The 18,718-nt window shown below is 32.0% G+C and overlaps 2 pseudogenes; both read right to left on the bottom strand.

The window, feature by feature from the left end:
- LOC131641406 (uncharacterized) overlaps window positions 1–151 on the bottom strand; it is an 89,365-nt pseudogene extending 89,214 nt beyond the window's left edge.
- Window positions 152–16,483, bottom strand: LOC131641405 (uncharacterized; annotated as a pseudogene).
- Window positions 16,484–18,718: the final 2,235 nt, after the last annotated feature.

The raw sequence follows: 18,718 nt of genomic DNA, 5'->3' as shown, positions 1-18,718 counted from the left end.
TTATGAAAGTTATTGCGCGCACACACACATACATACCCACATATATTTCAAAGAAGTCAAATGTGAGATAAGATATTCCAATGAAATCGTTCTTCCCACCCATCCAGGTCGTGAGATAAGATATTCCAATGAAGTCGTTCTTCCTACCCATTCAGGTCGTAGTTGAGAGCTTCTTCTTCCCATTAAAACTGTACGTGTTGTAATGATTTTGAATCGTCACGTTGATGATATCTGTCATACCCCAAAATTTGCCCTATTGCTATTATATTTTATTAACAGGGACGTAATACAAATTCTACATGGGGTGTATATCAAACTAGTGGGCTTGACATATTGATTGGCAAGCCCATTTCAAAAGAGTAACCAGTCTCTAAAATGTCCAATTCAAAAGATAGTAGTATACATTAAGTAAAAGTGTGTATTTAATTGGGCTTATTATTCATAAGAATATGAGGCCCAATTTTAGGATTCAAAATTATTTTTAAACTTGGATTTTATAAACTTTCTTGGTTTATTTATAATATTTTGGATTTGTTGTAATTATTTGTTTAAAAATATAATAATTCAATTGTAAATTATTTATATTTTTAAATAACAAATATTTGCTTGCCTTTCATATGCTTTCAATTAGGTTTTTGTTTCAATTAAATAACATAGCAGAATTGGTAAGGAAGCAAGACTTGCAAATAAGAAGTTGCGGGTTCGAATCCCATGAGTGACAACAGCCAACAACCCTTTTGGCCGTTGTCTCGATCTGACAATGACATTATCACAACCTTTAAGGTTTTTCCCTTTTGGCCAAAGGCGTATTATTTTTAATTTATTAGTCATCAATTGTCAAAACCTTTTTATAAAACCTAAAGGCTAAATGGGTCCCCTTGGGTACAAGGGAGGCAAAGGGTGCCTAACACCTTCCCTTTGCCTAATTAACCTACTTACCCAAAATCTCTTATTTTTAACGGTTTCTCACTTGCCCAAATAAAGTGGTTGGCGACTCTCGTTTGAACTTAAATTTTAAGCAGGTTGCTACAATTTCACCCGCTTTCAGATCCACCTCTATTCTTCCATATAACTTCCTAAAAGTCGGAATGGCAGCGGTTCTCATCCAGACCATAAGATCCTCTTGCTCACTCAACTGCTCAATAAAATATATCAGAAGTGAGCAGCATATCTTGTTCACACAAGCTATCTATTCAGAATACTCAAACAAGATATCAGAGGTTCTTACTAGTAAGGATGTACTAAGATGAGCACTGTAACACCCCTTTACTACCCCAAAATATTTAACATATAATTAGAGAATAGCATGCATGTCATTCAAAAGGGCGTCACACCGATGTTTTTAGAAGAACTAAAAACCTAAAAAAAACTAACATCATTTATCTACACAACACAATACACCTGGTCTTTTTAATAACACTCAATATAGAATCACATTTTAACTTGGATATGCATTCACAACAGAAAATATGATACTCATGTGACTCATAATGATTCATGTCCCATACGATAATCATACATCAACTAATGGTCTCAATTCAACATAAGACATAATCAAAAGGTTTGGCTTATAAGCCTCTCAAAATGACAAGTAACCAACAAATAAGTTCACAAGTCATAGCACAATACATGAGCAAATATAACATGAGTTCAATACACCTAGTCTACCCAGTGTTACATGACCAGAGCATCAACTCACTACCTAGTCTCCAATAACCAAGGAAGAACCTCCGGCTAACTCCCGCACGAGCTACTAAACTCCAGAACCTGCATGTCGCCAAACGAGGGCAACATTAAAACAGAAGGGTGAGAATACGAACCATTATGAAGAAAGTATAACAGAATACGATGGTTAGATTAATAATTCCAGAAGTTGATCGCATCAAGCATAGTTATATAAATAATAGTAGGCAATATATATATTTCACATGTTAACAAGTAACCAATAAGTACAAGGGAAATATCAATCCAATACCAATATTATATTCTCAATTATGTATACAACTACAATGATCACATAATCACGTATTTAACCAAACATATACTCAAACATCACTTATTTCCATTATCAATCTGATACACATGTCACAACACTCTCAATGCACATAATCAACTATCACATAACTCTAATGTGACTCAATGCAAGATATGTGATGCTATGCATGTGGTACCGAAATTTGAACCCAATGTTTCACCGCTTTCCGATTTAATATCTAGAATCCAAGCCACGCTTCCGATCCGGACAAGACCAAAGCCCACCAACGTAAACATATAGTTTACCGCTTCCGATTCACTCTAGAATCTAAGCCTTGCTTTTGTTTCAAAGCAACCACCTTTGTTTCAAGGCACACCATGACATGAATGTATGTACAATGTTAACAAACATATGCAATTAAGATCATCTCTACCATCGTAATATTTAGCATATCACAATAATCCACTCTATGAATTATCCACAATATTGTACACAACATTCTCATCACATAAGCATTATTCACATATAATAGTCAACACACAATTCCAATCCACCATTACAATTAACACTATCACATGCTAACTCACAACTTATCAATTATATAGAATTTACTCATCATCATATTAAACCAATAAGCCGTTAGGATTTATACTACTTAATTATTCATAAACGATTCTACCTTAGGATAATAATAGAACATATTCATGTGTCATTTCTATTAGGAGTCTACTGTTTTAATATAGCAATTAATTCACCAAACTATAATTATTTACTAATTAATCTATACAATCTATCAATTATATATATATATATATATATCTAGCAATCAAGTAAAATATTATCTCCTATTTTCATTAACAAAAGTTGAACAAGTAGTAGCCAATGAATACATGGAACATGATACGTATTATAGCCACAACATAATATATACACATATTGAAATGGGACCTATGGCCTACAAAGGGAGGTTACCGTACGGCACCCCTTTCTCCTTTACAATCAATACTACCGTCAATAGCTATGGCAGCATGAACAACATGTTTTGCTTCATATTTAAATTTCACATATGGTATCTATTATTTAGTTGCCACCTCAATTAATAAAACAATATAGGGATTTCACGTGTTGCTGTTCAGGAAGCTAGCATCATCGGTCCAATGAATAACTAACAAGGAAATAGTGAAATGAAATAGGATACTTTTCTTTATAGTCAAAAAAACTACAGTGCGAGTTCTATCAACATATGCAAAGGGATTCACGTTTCCCTAGGCCAATAGCTAGCAACATAAATGTATTCTATCCATAAGTGAGTGTGTGGTTCACGTTTTTGGCCTTTAGTGGTACAACATCATCAGCCAAGTAACATAAATTAAAGAAAAACAATGGAAGGAACAGGGCATGTACCGAAAATATATATATTATGTTCACCAAGTAGTACCACACATGGCTGCCATTTTTAATTGTTTGAAAAGAAGATAAGCTAATAGGAACCGACACTTTTCGTTGGTTCAGAATTAATAACAATCGCAGCGTTCCGCCGTCACCCATGAATAACACATTTCCATTCACTTTCATTCTTCTTTTTTTTTAAAAATTATGAATACACAGTATTCGTTTCCAGCATTACTCTTTGGTTTCAATTTCTAATTTCTCTACAGGTTCTAATACTCTAAACAGGACTTAAGCACATATTTCATAAGGTTCCACTATGAACAATTATAAATATGTTATTCTACCAATTACCCCATTATACTAGCCCACAATGATTAGGGATTCTCCCCCTTACCTCTTGATTTCTCCTCCAAAACCCTAGCTTTTGCCCCTTGTTGTTCTTCCCCTTTTGGCTCCTCTTTACCTTCTTTTGAAAAAAACTCAGCAAAATGAAAATGATACTTTTCTCCCTCATCCTACCCTTTGCTATATTATTCATATTGGGCTTAACCCATATAATTCCACTTCCTAACTAATTAGGCCCAAATGATAAAATAGAGTAGTCAAATAAATAATTATGCTCCAACAAATAATATTATTACCCTTAATATTATTTTCCAATTAATCCAATTAAATCCGACTTTATCTCAAATAAATAAAATCTAATAAGTATTATTTCTAATATTATTTCTCTACATATTCCACTTTATTAATTCTTCGATTAACCAAATAAATTCCAACTTCACTTAATAATCCGAACACGTTTCTCAATAACACCGATGATCCAATTAATTATCAAACTTTGTCCAGTTAAGTAAATAAATCCTTATTTAATTTAACTAGCCAAATAATAAAATTCGGGTTGTTACAAGCACCACCTATTATAAATTTGTTCTGAAAGTTTTGGGGGAAGACATCTTTTCCAAAATTGTGCTCTCTATCACTCTTCCAAGATATACCACTCTTGTTCACCATCCAATTCTTTCCATTCATAGAGAAGCTGTATGTATCATTGAATAAACTCTAAGATACGAGACCACATGGTACAATTGCAGCAGTATTGTTGAGTCTTCTTCAGGCTTATAATATTTAACTAACTTCTGATCCTTAACATTCCTCAATTGCTTATTACTTCGGCTTTTAACATACCTAAATTACAGAAAATAACTGATTATAAAAAATATCCATATTCTATCAATTATTACAAATTTATTAACATAATAGTTGCCATGTAGTCATGTATTAATCAATTTCACACTGGAAATGGTGTTATTATTCAGATTATTCATCACAATGATACCATTTCTGACGTCCTTTTAATGCTCATTTAATTCCACAATACTATGTAAAGGTAGTTAAGTCTATTATATGGCCATATAATAAATACATAAGTACTATTCAAAATAACAGGTTGTGGCATACCAGGTGTGATTCTGGTAAAACTTGTCCAACTGATAGTAAACAAAAGTAGGCGCTTCCTTGTTCTTGGGCACCTTTTCATAAAAACGTGATTTAAGAAAACATATCAATATGAGTCTTATTGATTATTAATTGTGAGTCATAATTATATGAGACAGATCTAAACTACACAGTAGACTTACATTCTGTGTTATATTGCACGTTTTATCTGTTGCAGGATTCTGATGTGTAAACAAAAACATAGGCCATCCCTATCAAATAAACAGAAACAGACAAAAAACTTACGAAAGTTATTGCGCGCATGCGCGAGCACACACATACATACCCACATATATTCCAATGAAGTCAAATGTGAGATAAGATGTTCCAATGAATTCGTTCTTCCCACCCATCCAGGTCGTGAGATAAGATATTCCAATGAAGTCGTTCTTCCTACCCATTCAGGTCATAGTTGAGAGCTTCTTCTTCCCATTAAAACTGTACGTGTTGTGCTGATTTTGAATCGTCACGTTGATGATATCTGTCATACCCCAAAATTTGCCCTACTTCTATTATATTTTATTAACAGGGACGTACTACAAATTCTACAAGGGGTGTATATCAAACTAATGGGCTTGACATCTTGATTGGCAAGCCCATTTCAAAAGAGTAACCATTCTCTAAAATGTCCATTTCAAAAGATAGAAGTATACATTAAGTAAAAGAGTGTATTTAATTGGGTTTGCTATTCATAAGAATATGAGGCACAATTTTAGGATTCAAAATTATGTTTAAACTTGGATTTTATAAACTTTCTTGGTTTATTTACAATATTTTGAATTTCTTGTAATTATTTGTTTAAAAATATAATAATTCAATTGTAAATTATTTATATTTTTAAATAACAAATATTTGCTTGCCTTTCATATGCTTTCAATTGGGTTTTTGTTTCAATTAAATAACACAGCACAATTGGTAAGGAAGCAAGACTTGCAAATAATAAGTCGCGGGTTCGAATCCCATGAGTGACAACGGCCGACAAACCCTTTTGGGCGTTCTTTCCATTGATAGAGAAGCTGACAAGTGTATTAACATAATAGTTGCCATGTAGTCATGTATTAATCAATTTCACGCTGGAAATGCTGTTATTATTCAGATTATTCATCACAATGATACCATTTCTGACGTCCTTTTAATGCTCATTTAATTCCACGATATATGTAAAGGTACTTAAGTCTATTATATGGCCATATAATAAATCCATAAATACTATTCAAAATAACAGGTTATGGCATACCAGGCGTGATTCCGGTAAAACTTGTCCAACTGATAGTAAACAAAAGTAGGCGCTTCCTTGCTCTTGGGCACCTTTTCATAAAAACGTGATTTAAGAAAACAAAATCAATACGAGTCTTATTGATTATTAATTGTGAGTCATAATTATATGAGACAGAGCTAAACTACAGAGTAGACTTACATTCAGTGTTATATTGCACGTTTTATCTGTTGCAGGATGCGGAATGTAGGCTACCTTGTCTGTAATATTACTCAAGCAATCTGACTCATAGCCATACACAATTTCAACAACCTGATGTGTAAACAGAAACAGAGGCCATTCCTATCAAATAAACAGAAACAGACAAAAAACTTACGAAAGTTATTGCGCGCATGCGCGCACACACACATACATACCCACATATATTCCAATGAAGTCAAATGTGAGATAAGATATTCCAATGAATTTGTTCTTCCCACCCATCCAGGTCGTGAGATAAGATATTCCAATGAAGTCGTTCTTCCTACCCATTCAGGTCGTAGTTGAGAGCTTCATCTTCCCATTAAAACTATACGTGTTGTGCTGATTTTGAATCGTCATGTTGATGATATCTGTCATACCCCAAAATTTGCCCTATTGCTATTATATTTTATTAACAGGGACGTACTACAAATTCTACAAGGGGTGTATATCAAACTAGTGGGCTTGACATCTTGATTGGCAAGCCCATTTCAAAAGAGTAACCATTCTCTAAAATGTCCAATTCAAAAGATAGGAATATACATTAAGTAAAAGTGTGTATTTAATTGGGCTTATTATTCATAAAAATATGCGGCCCAATTTTAGGATTCAAAATTATTTTTAAACTTGGATTTTATAAACTTTCTTGGTTTATTTATAATATTTTGAATTTCTTGTAATTATTTGTTTAAAAATATAATAATTCAATTGAAAATTATTTATATTTTTAAATAACAAATATTTGCTTGTCTTTCATATGCTTTCAATTGGGTTTTTGTTTCAATTAAATAACATAGCATAATTGGTAAGGAAGCAAGACTTGCAAATAAGAAGTCGCGGGTTCGAATCCCATGAGTGACAACGGCCGACAAACCATTTTGGCCGTTGTCTCGATCTGACAATGACTTTATCACAACCTTTAAGGTTTTGCCTTTTTGGACAAAGGCGTATTATTTTTAATTTATTAGTCAACAATTGTCAAAACCTTTTTATAAAACCTAAAGGCTAAATGGGTCCCCTTGGGTACAAGGGAGGCAAAGGGTGCCTAACACCTTCCCTTTGCCTAATTAACCTACTTACCCAAAATCTCTTATTTTTAAGGGTTTTTCACTTGCCCAAATAAAGTGGTTGGCGACTCTCGTTTGAACTTAAATTTTAAGCAGGTTGCTACAATATCACCCGCTTTCAGATCCACCTCTATTCTTCCACATAACTTCCTGAAAGTCGGCCAAGAGGCGGTTCTCGTCCAGACCATAAGATCCTCCTGCTCACTCAACTGCTCAATAAAATATATCAGAAGTGAGTAGCATATCTTGTTCACACAAGCTATCTATTCAGAATACTCAAACAAGATATCAGAGGTTCTTACTAGTAAGGATGTACTAAGATGAGCACCACCTATTATAGAGTTGTTCTGAAAGTTTTGGGGGAAGACATCTTTTCCAAAATTGTGCTCTCTATCACTCTTCCAAGATATACCACTCTTGTTCACCATCCAATTCTTTCCATTTATAGAGAAGTTGTATGAATCATTGAATAAACTCTAAGATACGAGACCACATGGTACAATTGCAGCAGTATTATTGAGCTCATCTTCATGCTTACAATATTTAACTAACTTCTGATCTTTAACATTCCTCAATTGCTTATTACTTCGGCTTTTAACATACCTAAATTACAGAAAATAACTGATTATAAAAAATCATCCATATTCTATCAATTATTACAAATGTATTAACTTAATAGTTGCCATGTAGTCATGTATTAATCAATTTCACATTGGAAATGGTGTTATTATTCAGATTATTCATCACAATGATACCATTTCTGACGTCCTTTTAATGCTCATTTAATTCCACAATACTATGTAAAGGTAGTTAAGTCTATTATATGGACATATAATAAATCCATAAATATTATTCAAAATAACAGGTTGTGGCATACCAGGCGTGATTCTGGTAAAACTTGTCCAACTGATAGTAAACAAAATTAGGCGCCTCCTTGTTCTTGGGCACCTATTCATAAAAATGTGATTTAGGAAAACATAATCAATATGAGTCTTATTGATTATTAATTGTGAGTCATAATTATATGAGACAGAGCTAAACTACACAGTAGACTTACATTCAGTGTTATATTGCCAGTTTTATCTGTTGCAGGATTCTGAGTGTAGGCTACCTTGTCTGTAATATTACTCAAGCAATCTGACTCAAAGCCATACACAATTTCAACAACCTAATGTGTAAACAGAAACAAAGGCCATTCCTATCAAATAAACAGAAACAGACAAAAAACTTACGAAAGTTATTGCATGCATGCGCGCACACACACATACATACCCACATATATTCCAATGAAGTAAAATGTGAGATAAGATATTCCAATGAATTCGTTCTTCCCACCCATCTAGGTCGTGAGATAAGATATTCCAATGAAGTCGTTCTTCCTACCCATTCAGGTCGTAGTTGAGAGCTTCTTCTTCCCATTAAAACTGTACGTGTTGTACTGATTTTGAATCGTCACGTTGATGATATCTGTCATACCCCAAAATTTTCCTTATTGCTATTATATTTTATTAACAGGGTCGTACTACAAATTCTACTAGGGGTGTATATCAAACTAGTGGGCTTGACATCCTGATTGGCAAGCCCATTTCAAAAGAGTAACCATTCTCTAAAATGTCCAATTCAAAAGATAGGAGTATACATTAAGTAAAAGTGTGTATTTAATTTGGCTTATTATTCATAAGAATATGAGGCCCAATTTTAGGATTCAAAATTATTTTAAACTTGGATTTTATAAACTTTCTTGGTTTATTTACAATATTTTGGATTTCTTGTAATTATTTGTCTAAAAATATAATAATTCAATTATTAATTATTTATATTTTTAAATAACAAATATTTGCTTGCCTTTCATATGCTTTCAATTGGGTTTTTGTTTCAATTAAATAACATAGCACAATTGGTAAGGAAGCAAGACTTGCAAATAAGAAGTCGCGGGTTCGAATCCCATGAGTGATAACAGTCGACAAACCTTTTGCTTTCAGATCCACCTCTATTCTTCCATATAACTTCCTGAAAGTCGGCAAGGCAGCGGTTATCATCCAGACCATAAGATCTGCTCAATAAAATATATCAGAAGTGAGAAACATATCTTGTTCACACAAGCTATCTATTCAGAATACTCAAACAAGATATCAGAGGTTCTGAAAGTTTGGGAGGAAGAAATCTTTTCCAAAATTGTGCTCTCTATCACTCTTCCAAGATATACCACTCTTGTTCACCATCCAATTCTTTCCATTGATAGAGAAGCTGTATGTATCATTGAATAAACTCTAAGCTACGAGACCACATGGTACAATTGCAGCAATATTGTTGAGCTCATCTTCAGGCTTACAATATTTAACTAACTTCTGATCCTTAACATTCCTCAATTGCTTATTACTTCGGCTTTTAACATATCTATTTTACAGAAAATAACTGATTATAAAAAATCATCCATATTCTATCAATTATTACAAATGTATTAACATAATAGTTGCCATGTAGTCATGTATTAATCAATTTCACGCTGGAAATGGTGTTATTATTCAGATTATTCATCACAATGATACCATTTCTGACGTCCTTTTAATGCTCATTTAATTCCACAATACTATGTAAAGGTAGTTAAGTCTATTATATGGCCATATAATAAATACATAAATACTATTCAAAATAACAGGTTGTGGCATTCCAGGCGCGATTCTGGTAAAACTTGTCCAATTGATAGTAAACAAAAGAAGGCGCTTCCTTGTTCTTGGGCACCTTTTCATAAAAACGTGATTTAAGAAAACAAAATCAATATGAGTCTTATTGATTATTAATTGTGAGTCATAATTATATGAGACAGAACTAAACTACACAGTAGACTTACATTCAGTGTTATATCGCACGTTTTATCCGTTAATGGATTCTAAATGTAGGCTACCTTGTCTGTAATATTACTCAAGCAATCTGACTTATAGCCATACACAATTTCAACAACCTGATTTGTAAATAGAAACAGAGGCCATTCCTATCAAATAAACAGAAACAGAAAATAAAATTACGAAAGTTATTACGCGCATGCGCGCACACACACATACATACCCACATATATACCAATGAAGTTAAATGTGAGATAAGATATTCCAATGAATTCGTTCTTCCCACCCATCCAGGACGTGAGATAAGATATTCCAATGAAGTCGTTCTTCCTACCCATTCAAGTCGTAGTTGAGAGCTTCTTCTTCCCATTAAAACTGTACGTGTTGTGCTGATTTTGAATCTTCACGTTGATGATATCTGTCATACCCCAAAATTTTCCCTATTGCTATTATATTTTATTAACATGGATGTACTACAAATTCTACAATGGGTGTATATCAAACTAGTGGGCTTGACATCTTGATTGGCAAGCCCATTTCAAAAGATTAACCATTCTCTAAAATGTCCAATTCAAAAGATAGGAGTATACATTAAGTAAAAGTGTGTATTTAATTGGGCTTATTATTCATAAGAATATTAGGCCCAATTTTAGGATTCAAAATTATTTTTAAACTTGGATTTTATAAACATTCTTGGTTTATTTACAATATTTTGGATTTCTTGTAATTATTTGTTTAAAAATATAATAATTTAATTGTAAATTATTTATATTTTTAAATAACAAATATTTGCTTGCCTTTCATATGCTTTCAATTGGGTTTTTGTTTCAATTAAATAACATAGTACAATTGGTAAGGAAGCAAGATTTGCAAATAAGAAGTCGCGGGTTCGAATCCCATGAGTGACAATAGCCGACAAATCTTTTTGGCCGTTGTCTCGATCTGACAATGACTTTATCAATATCACCCGCTTTCAGATCCACCTCTATTCTTCCATATAACTTCCTGAAAGTCGGCAAGGCATCGGTTCTCATCCAGACCATAAGATCCTCCTGCTCACTCAATTGCTCAATAAAATATATCAGAAGTGAGCAACATATCTTGTTCACACAAGCTATCTCTTCAGAATACTCAAACAAGATATCAGAGGTTCTTACAAGTATGGATGTAATAAGATGAGCACCACCTATTATAGACTTGTTCTGAAAGTTTTGGGGGAAGACATATTTTCCAAAATTGTGCTCTCTATCACTCTTCCAAGATATTCCACTCTTGTTCACCATCCAATTCTTTTCATTGATAGAGAAGATGTATGTATCATTGAATAAACTCTAAGCTACGAGACCACATGGTACAATTGCAGCAGTATTGTTGAGCTCATCTTCAGGCTTACAATATTTACCTAAGTTCTGATCCTTAACATTCCTCAATTGCTTATTACTTCGGCTTTTAACATACCTAAATTACAAAAAATAACTGATTATAAAAAATCATCCATATTCTATCAATTATTACAAATGTATTAACATAATAGTTGCCGTGTAGTCATGTATTAATCAAGTTCACACTGGAAATGGTGTTATTATTCAGATTATTCATCACAATGATACCATTTCTGACGTCCTTTTAATGCTCATTTAATTCCACAATACTATGTAAAGGTAGTTAAGTCTATTATATGGCCATATAATAAATCCATAAATACTATTCAAAATAACAGGTTGTGGCATACTAGGCGTGATTCTGGTAAAACTTGTCCAACTGATAGTAAACAAAAGTAGGCGCTTCCTTGTTCTTGGGCACCTTTTCATAAAAACGTGATTTAAGAAAACAAAATCAATATGAGTCTTATTGATTATTAATTGTGAGTCATAATTATATGAGACAGAGCTAAACTACCCAGTAGACTTACATTCAGTGTTATATTGCACGTTTTATCAGTTGTTGGATTCTGAATGTACGCTACCTTGTCTGTAATATTACTCAAGCAATCTGACTCATAGCCATACACAATTTCAACAATCTGATGTGTAAACAGAAACAAAGGCCATTCCTATCAAATAAACAGAAACAGACAAAAAACTTACGAAAGTTATTGCGCGCATGCGCGCACACACACATACATACCCACCTATATTCCAATAAAGTCAAATGTGAGATAAAATATTCCAATGAATTCGTTCTTCCCACCCATCCAGGTCGTGAGATAAGATATTCCAATGAAGTCGTTCTTCCTACCCATTCAGGTCGTAGTTGAGAGCTTTTTCTTCCCATTAAAACTGTATGTGTTGTGCTGATTTTGAATCGTCACGTTGATGATATCTGTCATACCTCAAAATTTGCCCTATTGCTATTATATTTTATTAACAGGGACGTACTACAAATTCTACAAGGGGTGTATATCAAACTAGTGGGCTTGACATCTTGATTGGCAAGCCCATTTCAAAAGAGTAACCATTCTCTAAAATGTCCAATTCAAGAGATAGGAGTATACATTAAGTAAAAGTGTGTATTTAATTGGGCTTATTATTCATAAGAATATGAGGCCCAATTTTAGGATTCAAAATTATTTTTAAACTTGGATTTTATAAACATTCTTGGTTTATTTACAATATTTTGGATTTCTTGTAATTATTTGTTTAAAAATATAATAATTCAATTGTAAATAATTTATATTTTTAAATAACAAATATTTGCTTGCCTTTCATATTCTATCAATTATTACAAATGTATTAACATAATAGTTGCCATGTTGTAATTTATTAGTCAATTTCTATACAAAATAACAGACTGTGGCATACTAGGCGTGATTCTGGTAAAACTTGTCCAACTGATAGTAAACAAAAGTAGGCGCTTCCATGTTCTTGGGCACCTTTTCATAAAAACGTGATTTAAGAAAAGATAATCAAAATGCGAAAATATGAGTCTTATTGATTGTTAATTATGAGTCATAATTATATGAGACAGTAGACTTACATTCAGTGTTATATTGCACGTTTTATCTGTTGCAGGATTCTGAATGTAGGCTACCTTGTCTGTAATAGTACTCAAGCAATCTGACTTATAGTCATACACAATTTCAACAACCCGATGTGTAAACCAAAACAGAGGCCATTCCTATCAAATAAACAGAAACAGACAAAAAAATTACGAAAAGTATTGCGCGCATGCGCGCACACTCACATGCATACCCATATATATATAGGGAAAGGAGTAAAATGAATATTAATTTGTAGTAATATATTCATACCTTAACCAATTTAATGGCATGTATCGGTATTTATGTTTTTGTATAGTTTATATTTAACATAACTGTCTCCTTGCAGATTATGTTAGGATATTTTCTTATTAGTGATGTCTTCATTTCATTTGGAGTTACTTCACTAATGGCTTCCAGACAGGTAAGCTTTTGTGCTATAACTGAATGAATTTATGCTTACAATTACCGATACACAATTTCAGTTATAGCACAGAAGCTTACCTGTCTGGAAGCCATTAGTGAAGTAACTCCAAATGAAATGAAGACATCACTAATAAGAAAATATCCTAAAATAATCTGCAAGGAGACAGTTATGTTAAATATAAACTATACAAAAACATAAATAACGATTTGTATGAAATAAAAAAGATGTACCACTCGAGGCGTAAGAATAGGCCTCTATGCAGGAAGTTCTTGCTGCATAAATTTGTAGTCTACAAAATATCAAAGATATCCCATGTGAGTTCAGATTACAAATAAAACAAAAAATAAGTGCATCAAAAGTTACAGGTAATAACTCTAAATAAATGCATCAACTCCATCAAAAATAAAAACACTAAAACTAAAGCTAAAAAGGGAGGAAAAACTAAATGATGGGATAGATGAACAGGCATTACACATGGTGTTTCTTCTTGTAGGTGTTGAGCCCGAGGATCCAGGAATTGGTGTGCTTGTAGAAGCCATTGTTCGGCGTTTTTTAGGGCCCGTTTGTTTTGGATTTCTTTAAAAATAATTTTTATAGTGTTATATAATTTTGTGAAAAAACATTTTACAAAGAAATTTTTTATAGAAGTTTCAAATAAAATTTTTGTTTGAATAGTTATTCTTAAAATTTGATTTTAGGTATTGCATACTTGCTAAGAATGTGTATATTCTCATCATTGCAAGCTTTTTGTTTTCTTCATATTTTTCTCTTGTTGCGTCTATTATTTGCTAAGAATCAACATTCTCAAAATGTGTTTATTCCTATTTAAACCACCTAAAACAACTTATTTTTCCCATCAAACACTTCAACTTAACACCAAATGGATTCTTCAAACACAACAATAACTAACATCAACTATAATGCCTTCAGTAGATGTTTTTTATTGTGCATTTATGTATTGGCAGTTAGAATTTGATAGAATCACAGTGTGCCACTGATTTATATTTAACTTAGGTGTCTCCTTAGAGACTATTTCAGTATTTTTGCTTATTAGAGTTATGTTTATTTCTATTGGAATTTCTACATTAATGGCTTTAAGAAAGGTAAGTTTGTGTGCTAAAACTAAATGAATTTATGCTTAAACTTTCTAATACATTTAATACTAACAATTATTATTTTAATTTTACTAATGTGTAAATCACCGACGGCCATGCTAACCGTGCACTATACTCCACGACTAGCATGGGATTTTTGCGTGTCGGTTAATGTTTTACCCACAGACTAATACCTTTATCTATGGTTCTTGTTGTCTGTCAATATTTCTCTCAAATAAAGTTACTTTTTTTGCTATAGCATATGACCGTAGGTAAAAGTCGTATTCAGAAGAAAAAATTATTGCAAATCCTGCACATTTTTTACTCAATTATCAATAAATTTTAATTAATAAAATTCATATCAATATTATTTAAGACAGTTGACAACTCATCAATATTTTTAAAAGCAATTAATATTTAAAATGTTATTTCTAAGTATGTAGAAACATTGGACAAATTATAAACTAAGATTTAAACAAATTTGTTAACCATTTATCGAGTACTAATAAACACAAACACCCACAGACATATCTTGACTCCGGGCACTGTTTCTTCATATGTTGGCTCTCCAAGACTTTGTAGACTTCACTATTAATGCAGTAACAAATGGAAAATTCCCTTACATCACACATTTGTTTTAGAGAATAGGTACACTTACTTGCTGGTGGACCATATATTTCGGAGTCTAGTTTACTTATCAAAGGTCATTCCTATCAAATAAACAAAAACAGACAAAAATATTATGAAAGTAATTGTGCGCACGCACACACACGCACACATTGAAAAGCATAACATAATGATAATAATTACTTTAGAGAGAATAAATACAAGATAAAGAGATAGTAACACAACCTTAATCAACCACCTCCAAATAGAACATGCGTACACACACACACACATTGAAAAGCATAACATAATGATAATAATTACTTTAGAGAGGATAAATATAAGATAAAGAGATAGTAACACAACCTTAATTGACCATTTCCAAACAGAACATAGTACCTTTAACTCACATTGAAAATGAAAACCAAAACATTATATATATATATATATATATATATATATATATATATATATATATATATATATATATATATATATATATATATATATTGGATGGTATCCTTCAAACTCGTATAGTTGTGAAGTTCATGAAGTAATAGAGCCTATGCTTGGTAAGCACTTTGACCGTCCTAAAAATCATAAGATAGAAAAAAATCAGAGTAATAGTTAGCATTTAATGTATCGGTAATTGTAAGTATAAATTCATTCGGTTATAGCACATAAGCTTACCTGTCTGGAAGCCATTAGTGAAGAAACTCCAAATGAAATGAAGACAGCACTAATAAGAAAAAATCCTAAAATAATCTGCAAGGAGACAATGTTAAATATAAAGTATACAAAAACATAAATAACGATTTATATGAAATAAAAAATATATACCACTCGAGGCGTAAGAATAGGCCTCTGCGCAGGAAGTTCTTGCTGCATAAATTTGTAGTCTACAAAATATCAAAGAGATCCCATGTGAGTTCAGATTACAAATAAAACAAAAAATAAGTGCATCAAAAGTTATAGGTAATAACTCTAAATAAATGCATCAACTCCATCAAAAATAAAAACACTTAAACTAAAGCTAAAAAGGGAGGAAAATCTAAATGATGAGATAGATGAACAGGCATTAGACATGGTGTTTCTTATTGTGGATGTTGAGTCTGAGGATCCAAAAGCTGTTGTGCTTGTAGAAGCCATTGTTCGGTGTTTTTCAGGGCCCGTTTGTTTTGAATTTTTCTTAAAATGATTTTTATAGTGTTATATAATTTTGTGAAAAAAAAATTTACTAAGAAACTTTTTATAAAAGATTCAAATAAATTTTGTTTAAATAGTTATTCTTAAAATGTGATTTTAGGTATTTCATATATTTTTGGAAAAAAATTTGGATATAAAAATTTCAAAAAAATCACTTAATTTTGAAGTTATTTCTAATAGATTTTCACAAAAATCATTTTTGAAATAAAATTTTTGAAATAATTGCGATTTTGAATAAGTTTTTGTCTTCAATAATGTATATTTATATTATATGATGTCAAAATTAGTGTTTTATTTAAGAAAAAATTAACATAAAAAACTTGTAATATTTTAAAAAACGGTTTTGGAAAATCTATTTTCAAAAATACAAAGAAAAAAAATCATTTTTTTTAAAGCTGAAACAAACAGGCCCTCAATCTCAGTGGTTGAAGCTAAAAGGGAAAAAAAAAAGTAGAAAAATTTGTTATTCGCTACATGCACACAAGGAAATTATCACATCACACATACACTTCACAAAATATCCACTCAAGGCATTACTGTTGATGTTTCTTCTTGAAGTGCTTGAAGAAGCCATTTCTCGAGATGTCTTAAAATTTGGTGTTAAGTTGAAATGTTTGATGAGAAAATGAAGTTGTTTGAGATGGTTTAAATAGGACTGTATTGAAGGGAATAAACATATTTTGAGCAACTAATAGATGCGGAGCATTAGACAATGAATGTAGAGCATTAGACGCAATAAGAGGAAAATAGTTTGAAAATTAATAATAGATGCAACTTATTAGACGTAACATGAGAAAAATATGAAAAAAAAACAAAAGCTTGCATGGATGAGAATATTGTTCATTCTTAACAAGTAATGGATGTGGCGAGCAAAATGGAGTTGTATGAATCTATATGTTCATTCTTAGAAAGAAAAGAAAAATAGTTTAAAAACAAATAATAGATGCAGATTATTAGACGTGGCATGAGAAAAATATGAAGAAAACAAAAGCTTGCATGGATAAGAATATTGTTCATTCTTAACAAGTAATGGATGTGGCGAGCAAAATGGCGTTGTATGAATCTATATGTTCATTCTTAGAAAGAAAAGAAAAATAGTTTGAAAACAAATAATAGATGCAGATTATTAGACGTGTGTCATACCCTTAATTTTGTCCTAATCTTTTTCATGTCATACCCTTAATTTTGTCCTAATCTTTTTCATCTGATTCATTTGCATTGGCATCGATCGATTCGTCTACATCCAAAATAAGTTTCGACTCCGCACGTTACATTTCAAATCAGCATGAAATTTGCAATTAGTTTCTCATCATTCCAATTAGTAAATCATTTTAAGTTTTGCATATTTTCATTAAATTTTGCATCTTGAGTTCAATTCTATCATTTGCATTTTTATTCACCTATTAATAAATTAAATCTTGCATTTTTCCTTTTGAAATTTTATTTAGATTGATTTAACAATTAAATTATTATTTTGTTATTATCAATTTAGATTAAAATTAAAATGGAAATCATAAGATTCATATTGTATTATATGCATTAAATTCTTTTTATAGCATTGCTACAAAGTCCATGAGGTCCATTAAAAAAAAAAAGGAAAATAAGTCCAACCATTGTCTGCAGAAAATCACTCAAATCACAAACTCAGCACCTAAACACGCTACACACTCATTCTGAACATTCAAAAACCTTCACAAAACTCTGCCCAGAATTTTTACTCCATTCCATAACTCGATCCACCCTCCTCAAACCGCAAACTCACAGAGACACAACTCACCAACTCAGAAACCCACACATCAAATTTCACGACAACCATCACCCGGTCCTTAACTCACTACCTTCATTCAACACACACAGCCGACCAATTCTCCATCAGCGCCGATATTCAATTTCTACAACTCACAAAACGCAATACAGAGCCATACAAAACAGAAGCGGAAGGAAGAAGAAGAAGGACGAAAAAGCACGAAGCAAAAATATTCGAGTCATACCTGGGCGAATTCGTCACTGAAATCATCAAAGGAGGTAGTTATTGTTGTCAATTTCATTTCTCTCTTTTTGTCTTTAATCTTTTGTTCCTTCATTACCTTTATTTCCATGTAATCTGTAACCAAAAATTTATAGTGAAAATCACTGGGCTTTAGGGATTGATTTATGGATAAAGGTTGAATGTGTTTG

The sequence above is a fragment of the Vicia villosa genome, unplaced genomic scaffold (assembly GCF_029867415.1).
Source record: "Vicia villosa cultivar HV-30 ecotype Madison, WI unplaced genomic scaffold, Vvil1.0 ctg.003723F_1_1, whole genome shotgun sequence".
Taxonomy (NCBI): domain Eukaryota; kingdom Viridiplantae; phylum Streptophyta; class Magnoliopsida; order Fabales; family Fabaceae; genus Vicia; species Vicia villosa.
The sequence above is the reverse complement of the archived record's forward strand: the minus strand, read 5'-3'. Positions and strand labels throughout refer to the sequence as shown.